Genomic DNA, 8,164 nt, shown 5'->3' on the forward strand with positions numbered 1-8,164 from the left:
TCAGAGACGCTAGCAGTGCCCCTCTTATGGCAAAGTTGTAACGTGGACATGGTTAACCTTTGATGCTGTTAGTTATATATCTGCAGCCTTGACTCTGGAATGTGGTCAGCTCCAGGAATAGGAAGGTCAAAAGTTGGGCAGTACTTTTTGAAATATATTTCTTAGGCAATTATGTAGAAAATACAGATCTCCTGGCCCCAAATTTAGTGAGTCAGAATCCCTGGGGATGAGATCTAGAATTATTCATTCTTAATGGAGTCTTTAGGTAATTCTGGGGAGGCAGGCTGAAGAATTATTGAGTCAGGGTAATCACCTGGCCCTCTGGGTGACCCAGGAAGAAATGGTGCCACATAAATAAGAACATTTTTCTTTTGTTGAGACAGAGTTTCCCTCTGTCACCCAGGCTGGAGTGCAGTGGGGCAATCTCGGCATAACGCAACCTCCACCTCCTGGGTTCAAGTGATTCTCCTGCCTCAGCCTCTTGAGTAGCTGGGATTACAGGCATGTGCCACCACGTCCAGCTAGCTTTTTGTACTTTTAATAGAGATGGGGTTTCAACCATATTGGTCAGGCTGATCTCGAACTCCTGACTTCAAGTGATCTGCTTGACTCTGCCTCCCAAAGTGCTGGGATTATAGGCATGAACCACTGCGCCCAGTCAAGAACATTTTTCTGATGTGAATACAATTAGCATCACTTCATGGGGTGGGCTGGGGGAGAGATACTGAGTATTTGTATTTCTTTTTATTTGGAATATTTATTTGCTTTTTCCTGGTTTTCCATTGGGCTGCTGATCTCTTTAATACTGGTTTACAAACACTCAGTATATGAGAGAAACGAGCCTCTGTCATCTGTGTCACAATTATGCTTCACTAATTTGATTTTTTCTTTTGAATTTCTTTTGACTTTTTTTTGCAATTGATAATGATTATGTTTTTGCATAGGATAGGTTTTTATAAACAATTCTACTTTCTCTATTAGTTTGTTGTTGTAATAAGTTATCACAAACTTAGTGACTTAAAACCACACAAATTTATTATCTTACCATTCTGGAGGTCTGAATTCCAAAATGAATCTCGGGCAAAGTTTGTTCCTGCTAGAGGTTCTTAGGAATGGATGTATTTCCCTGCTATTTCCTGCTTGTAGAGGCTGTTTTCATTCTTTGGCTTATGTCCTCCATCCAGCAATCACATCATCTCCACTTCCTTCCCCTTTTCTCCTTTATGTTAGCAAACGCACATGAATTCCCTAGGTTGTATCAAGGTGTGGAATTTCTGGGTCATAAATTAAATTTTTTTTAACCTGCTAGAGAATACCAACTGAGCTCCCATCAGCAGTTTGAAGAGAGTTTTCTTTGCTCACCAACACCAATATCAAAAACACTATTAGATATTAAATTTTAGCCAATTTGTAGGATGAGTATTATATCTCATTTGCATCTCTCTGATTATTGCTGTGTTGAGCATCTTTGCATACATCTACTGGCCATTTGAATTTGTCATTTGTTATTGGCATTAATTTTTAATATTAATATTTAGTGTTATTAATATTAAATATTAACAAACAGTTAATATTTGGGTATTATTTTTCCCATTTTAAATTATTTTCTTTGCTAAAAATAATTTTTGTGCTCTACATTATGTATATTGATGTGTTATTTGTTGGTTACACACATTACAAACATTTTTGAACTCATTCTGTAGCTCATCTTTTAAATTTTTTAATGAGCTCTTATCTGAGTAGAAATTCTTATTTTCAATACTCCTTTGTCAGTTCTTTCTTTTATAGTTAATGCTCTTATGTCTTGTATAAAAAAGCTTTTTATGTGCCTATAATGTATTGCCTTACACGTTTACATCTCTAAATTACCTGGAGACGATTTTTGTAAATGGTATAGGGTCAATTTCATCTTTGTTTTTTATGGATACCTTAATGTCCTAGCACATTCATTGAAAACAGTGTGTTTTTTGCACTGCTTATAATACCAGCTGTAATGAGTCAAAATGTGTGCATAAAATAAATAATATACAAATAAAGATATTAAAATATTAAAAATTTAAATAAAAATAAGTGTTTGTAAAATTTGTATCTTATTTAGTTGCATATTCTCCCTTTTTTCTTTTCTGCTCGTCTATTCTTATGCCATTGCTAATTCATTTTAATTTCATAGTTTTGTAGTAAATCTTAATATCTTCTAGAGAAAGTTCTGCTTTGCTCCATTCAAGTGTTTTGGCTGTTCTTGGCCAATTGTATTTCCTGTACATTTTAAAATCTGCTATCTGTTTCACAAGTGGACTTGGATTTTGATTAGGATTGCAAAATATGTTTCAGCAAATTGGAAAGAATTATGAAATTTTAATTTTGGCTCAAGTATTAGAATATATAAACAGAGAACGTATCTTTTTTTAAGTTTGTTTAATACAGTTTAATTATTTTTCACTATCAAAGACTTACAAGACTATTTAAAATACTTATAGTTTGGTACTTGAGATTTCTTGGATGCTAGTACAAATGTTATATTTCTTGAATTACATTTACTTGCAGATAGAAATACAATTGATTTCAGTCTCTTGATTTTTGTGCCCAGTAATTTTGTTAAATCCATATTTTAAATTTGAATGACATATCCGAAGATACTTTTGGAGTTTTGACTACACAATCATTTAATCTGATGATGATAGTTTTCTTTTTCTTCCAGTCCCTATAACCTTTCCTTCCTACTTTTATTTTATTTTATTTTTTTGAGATGGAATCTTGCTCTGTCACCTAGGCAGGAGTGCAGTGGCACCATCTCAACTCACCGCAACCTCCACCTCTCGGGTTCAAGCGATTCTCCTGCCTCAGTCTCCTGAGTAGCTGGGACTACAGGTGCACGTCACCATGGCCAGCTGATTTTTTGTGTTTTTAGTAGAGACACGGTTTCACCGTGTTAGCCAAGGATGGTCTCGATGTCCTGACCTTGTGATTCTCCTGCCTGGGCCTCCCACAGTGCTGGGATTACAGGAGTGAGCCACTGCACCCAGCCTCCTTCCTACTTTTTGAACAATTAATACCATGTTAAATGAAGCTATGATAGTGAACACCAGTGTTCTTCTTTTATTTCAAAGAGAAAACTTTTAATATTGCACTATCAGGTATGATATTCGTTTTATTGATTTATAGAAATTTTGTATAAGGTTAAGAAAATCTCCTGCTCCTAATTTGCTAAGAATGTTTATCATAAGAACATGCTGGATTTTAGCAAACATCATATAGATTGAGAAGATTGTATGGTTTTTCTCAATCTATTACTGTATATTACATAAATTGATTTTCTAATGTTCACCTAATCTTGCATTGTTGGTAATAATTCAAATTTGGTCACTAGTATTTTTGATATATTCCTGGATTCAGTTTGTGACTACTTTGTTTAGGAATTTTCCATCCGTGTTTATCACAACCAAGATAACGGACATATCCATCATCCCTAAAAGTTTCTCCACACAACTGTATAATCTTCCTTCCCACCCTTCTTAGCTACCCTATTGCAGGCAACGCTAATATGTTTTCTATCACTAGAGATTAATTTATACTTCATGGAATTATGTATAATGTTATAGATTTATCATAGTATAGTTTATTTTTTTCTATGTGGCATTACACAGTATGTTCACTTTTTGTTTGACGTTTGTCACTCAGCACAATTACTTTGAGATTCATACTCAGAATTTTGTGCATCAATAGTTCATTCTTTTTATTGCTGAGTAATATTTAATTGTATAAGTATAGTACAGTTTTTAAAATTTGTTCATCTGTTAATGAATATTTGCATTGTTATCAGTTTGGGGCTATCTAAAATAGTTGCTATAAAAATTTATGGCCGGGCATGGTGGCTCACACCTGTAATACCAGCACTTTGGGAGGCCAAGGTGGGCGGATCACGAGGTCAGGAGATTGAGACCATCCTGGCCAACATGGTGATACCCAATCTCTACCAAAATACAAAATAGGCAGGTGTGGTGGTGTGCTCCTGTAGTCCCAGCTACTTGGGAGGCTGAGGCAGCAGAATCTCTTGAACCTGGGAGGTGGAGGTTGCAGAGAACCGAGATTGTGCCACTGCACTCTAGCCCAGGTGACAGAGCTAGACTCCATCTCAAAAGAAAAAAATTGTTTACACATCTTTGTACGATTTATATACATTAATTTCTTTTATTCATTTCTCTTGGGTAAATTACCTAGGAGTAGAATGGGTGGGTCATGGTGTAGATCTATGTTTAACATTTTAAGAAACTGCAAAACTGTTTTCCAAACTTGAGTTATCATTTTACTTTCCCACTAGCACTTGGTATGGCAGACTTTTAAATTTTAGCCATTCTAGTAAGTACATAGTGGTATCTTACTGTAATTTTAATTTGTATTTTCTTTTTTAAAAATAATTTCAACTTTAATTTTAGATTTAGGGGGTACATCTTGCTACGTAAGTATATTTTGTGATGCTAAGGTTTGGGATATGGGATATGATTGATTCCATCATCCAGGTCTGAGGATAGAAATTAATAGTTTTCCAACCCTTGCCCCTTTGCCTCCTTCCCCACTCCAGTAGTCTTTTATTGTTGCCATCTTTATGAGTTCAATGTTTAGCTCCCACTTAAAAGTGAGAACATATAGTATTAGTTTTCTGTTCCTGAATTCATTCATTTAGCATAATCATTTCCAGCTGCATCCATGTTGCTACAAATAACAATTCCATTCTTTTTTAGGGCTGTGTAGTATTTCATGGGTCTATATACCACATTTTGTTTATCCAGTCCACCATTAATGGGCACCTAGGTTGATCCTATGTTTTGCTATTGTGAATTGTGCTGTGATGAACATACAAGTGCATGTGTCTTTTTGGTAGAATGAGTTATTTTCTTTTGGCTATATATCCAGTAATGAGATTGCTGGGTTGAATGATAGTTCTGTTTTAAATTGTTTGGGAAATCTCTAAATTGCTTTCCATGGTGGCTGAACTAATTTACATTCCCGCCAACTCTGTATAAGCTTTCCCTTTTCTCTACAGCCTTGCCAGCATCTGTTTATTTGTTTCTGTTTCTTTTCCTAAACATTTAATAATAGCCATTCTGACTGGTTTGGGATGGTATGTCACTGTGATTTAGATGTACATTTCTCTGATGATTAGTGATGTGGGGCATTTATTCATGAGTGTGTTGGCCACTTGTATGTCTTCAAGTGTCCATTCATATATTTTGCCAATTTTTTAATGCAGATATTTGTTTTTTGCTTGTTCAACTGTTTAAGTTCCTTCTAGATTCTGAATATTAGACATTGTTGGATGCATAGCTTGCCAATATTTCTCCCAATCTGTAGGTTGTTTGTTTACTCTGTTGATAGTTTCTTTTGCTATGTAGAAGCTCTTAAGTTTAATTAGGTCTGACTTGTCAATTTTTGTTTTTGTTGTAATTGCTTTTGAAGACTTAACCACATATTTTTGCCAAGGCCAATGTCCAGATTGGTATTTCCTAGATTTTCTTTTAGTATTTCTGTAGTCTGAGGTCTTACATTTCAATCATCTTGAGTTGATTTTTGTATATGGTGAAAGGTAGGGGTCAAGTTTCATTTATCTGCATATGGCTAACCAGCTATCCCAGCATCATTTATTGAATAGAAAGCCCTCTCCCCATTGCTATTTTTGTCAACTTTGTCAAATAGCAGATGGCTGTAGGTGTGTGGCTTTCCTTCTAAGTTTTCCATTCTGTTGCACTGGTCTACGTATCTATTTCTGTACCAGTATCATGCTGTTTTGGTTGCTGTAGTCTTATATTATAGTCTGAAGTCAGATAATGTGATGTAGCAAGCCTACTTCATATGGGCATTAATAATATTCATGAGGGCTCCACCTTCATGAGTTAATCACCTCTCAAAGGTCCTACCTCTTAATACATCACCTTGGGGATTAGGAATCCAACATATTAATTTTGAGAGGACATGAACATTCCAGCAATAGCAATTCTGAAAGAGATCTGAAGGAAAACTCGTTCTAAGTGTTACTAATTTGGACACAAATTTTACTGTATTTAGTAGACGTTCTTTGTGTTTGTTTGGGGTAGAGGGGTTAATAGCCATTTTTAGGTTCTTTTTGAAGATGGGTTGTTTTCTATTCTTGTTTTACTTATTATTTATTGGTTTCATAGAGCTAAGTGGAGTAAGAATATTTTGGCTTTGATATCATTTACTGCACATTCTCAATGCTTTCATTTTTATCATCTTTGTTAGTTTTTATTTTGTAGAAGTTAAAATGTATATTTGTTAGCTTATTTATTCCTAATTATGGCTTCTAGTTTGTCAAGAATTTTATAATTATATCCCTATTTACAGTTAAGGTAAATGTACTATGTCACTGAGGCATATTGAAACATATACAAACTTAGATGTTTCAAATTCCAAAACATCTATTAACTTGGTTTGTTTCTATAAGCGAGTTAATTTAGCTCTCTAAATTATACTTTCCTTATCTATTTCCCTCTCTAGTAAATTTTGGGAGATTAAATTTGATATTTTTATGTAAAGAAAATAGCACATAATTTATCCACTTTGACTGTGTTCTGCCTTTCAGAATTCCTAGTGTTTATATCTTTAACTTGTTTATTAAAACTAATAGTATGACATATATTGACTTGATTTTTTTCTATATGATAATATTTAATTTTTAGTGATAGTCACTAAATATAATTTTCCTTTTTTTTGTTTGCTACTCTGGTTCACAACCCGTAATTTGCGATAATTTTTCATCTGTATTTGATGTGTTATATTACATTAATTTCTAAATTTTATTTTGGTTTTAATGACTATTAAATATGTTATTCATCTTAAAAATGGAATTCATTATTCTTACTTCACAAATCATAATGTTGTCAAAGGAAGTCTTTTAGTTTTGATAAAAGAGTTGGTAAAAGAAGACCAGCCAGAAGGCTGCCAGGACTTTTCTAAGGAGGACTGAGCTCCATTAATAATGGAACCTATTAATTTTGTCACTTGTCTTGAGTTTCCCCACTGCAAGGCTTATATTCCAGTTTTCCAGTCTCTTGTTTATTTCTGTCTTAATATTGAAATCAGATTAGTTTTCTTAGTGATGAATTCTCAAGTTAAGTTTATAGAATATGATGTATAAAGCAAAATATTAATTTATTTACAGTAAGTAATAGCTCTTTTCATGGGCAATAACTATGAAGTTCATATCATCTCTGTAAAGGATGCCCTCTGCTTGCCCCAGCAATAAAGGTAGCAGTCCAAAAATTATTCACTGGTCATGGATAGAGAGCAAAAATGAATACATATTTTGACATACTCTTAACCTAAGTTGCAGGAATATTTGCTAAAACATTCTTGCTCCATGAGAGGGAAAAATTATATTTATCTTCCCAGAGAAGAACACTTGTTCTTGAGTTCAGCAGGTTCAGAATCTTTCCACGTGTTTGAGATCCTCTATCAGGTGATCATTTATAAGTTGTTTTTATTTATCAGTCTCACAGAGTTCTGGGAGTCATTTCTACTGCTATGATGATTTTTTTTTAATGTGAAGAAATACCCATTCTTGTCACAATTTTAGAATTTTTTTTTGGACTCTATTTTTCAAATATTTGAAAAATGTTTATGTAAAAAATGAACTATTTTTTCTTTACCCTACAGCTCTATCTAAGAACTAGTTACATCTAAATTTTTACATAACTCATCTTTTCCTAAAATGCACATAAGACAATTGGCCAAGACACATTTTACAATCTCACAAAATGTAGACATATTGTCATTCAGTTTAAAAAAGTGCCATCACACCAATGAGCAGTTTGGAAAAAGTAGTTCTGTTTGGAATGGTGAGAATTTGATAAGCAATATGATATAATTGAGGATCTCAGTTCTCTTACAGACTGTCAATGCAAGGATGGGTTTTAGAACCATGTGAGTATAAAGGGACTGCATTTATTCATGTGTTCAGCAAGTTTCTATTGCTACTGTGCTGACCTCTGTGCATCACACATTAATTCAACATTTTTTATTTAATTATTTGTATACCCAACTAATGGCAATATAATTGTGTGTGTGTGTGTGTGTGTGTGTGTGTGTGTTTTGAGACAGGGTTTCACTCTTGTTGCCCAGGCCAGAGTGCAAAGGAGCAATCTTGGCTCCC

Source organism: Saimiri boliviensis, chromosome 13, assembly GCF_048565385.1.
Source record: "Saimiri boliviensis isolate mSaiBol1 chromosome 13, mSaiBol1.pri, whole genome shotgun sequence".
NCBI lineage: Eukaryota > Metazoa > Chordata > Mammalia > Primates > Cebidae > Saimiri > Saimiri boliviensis.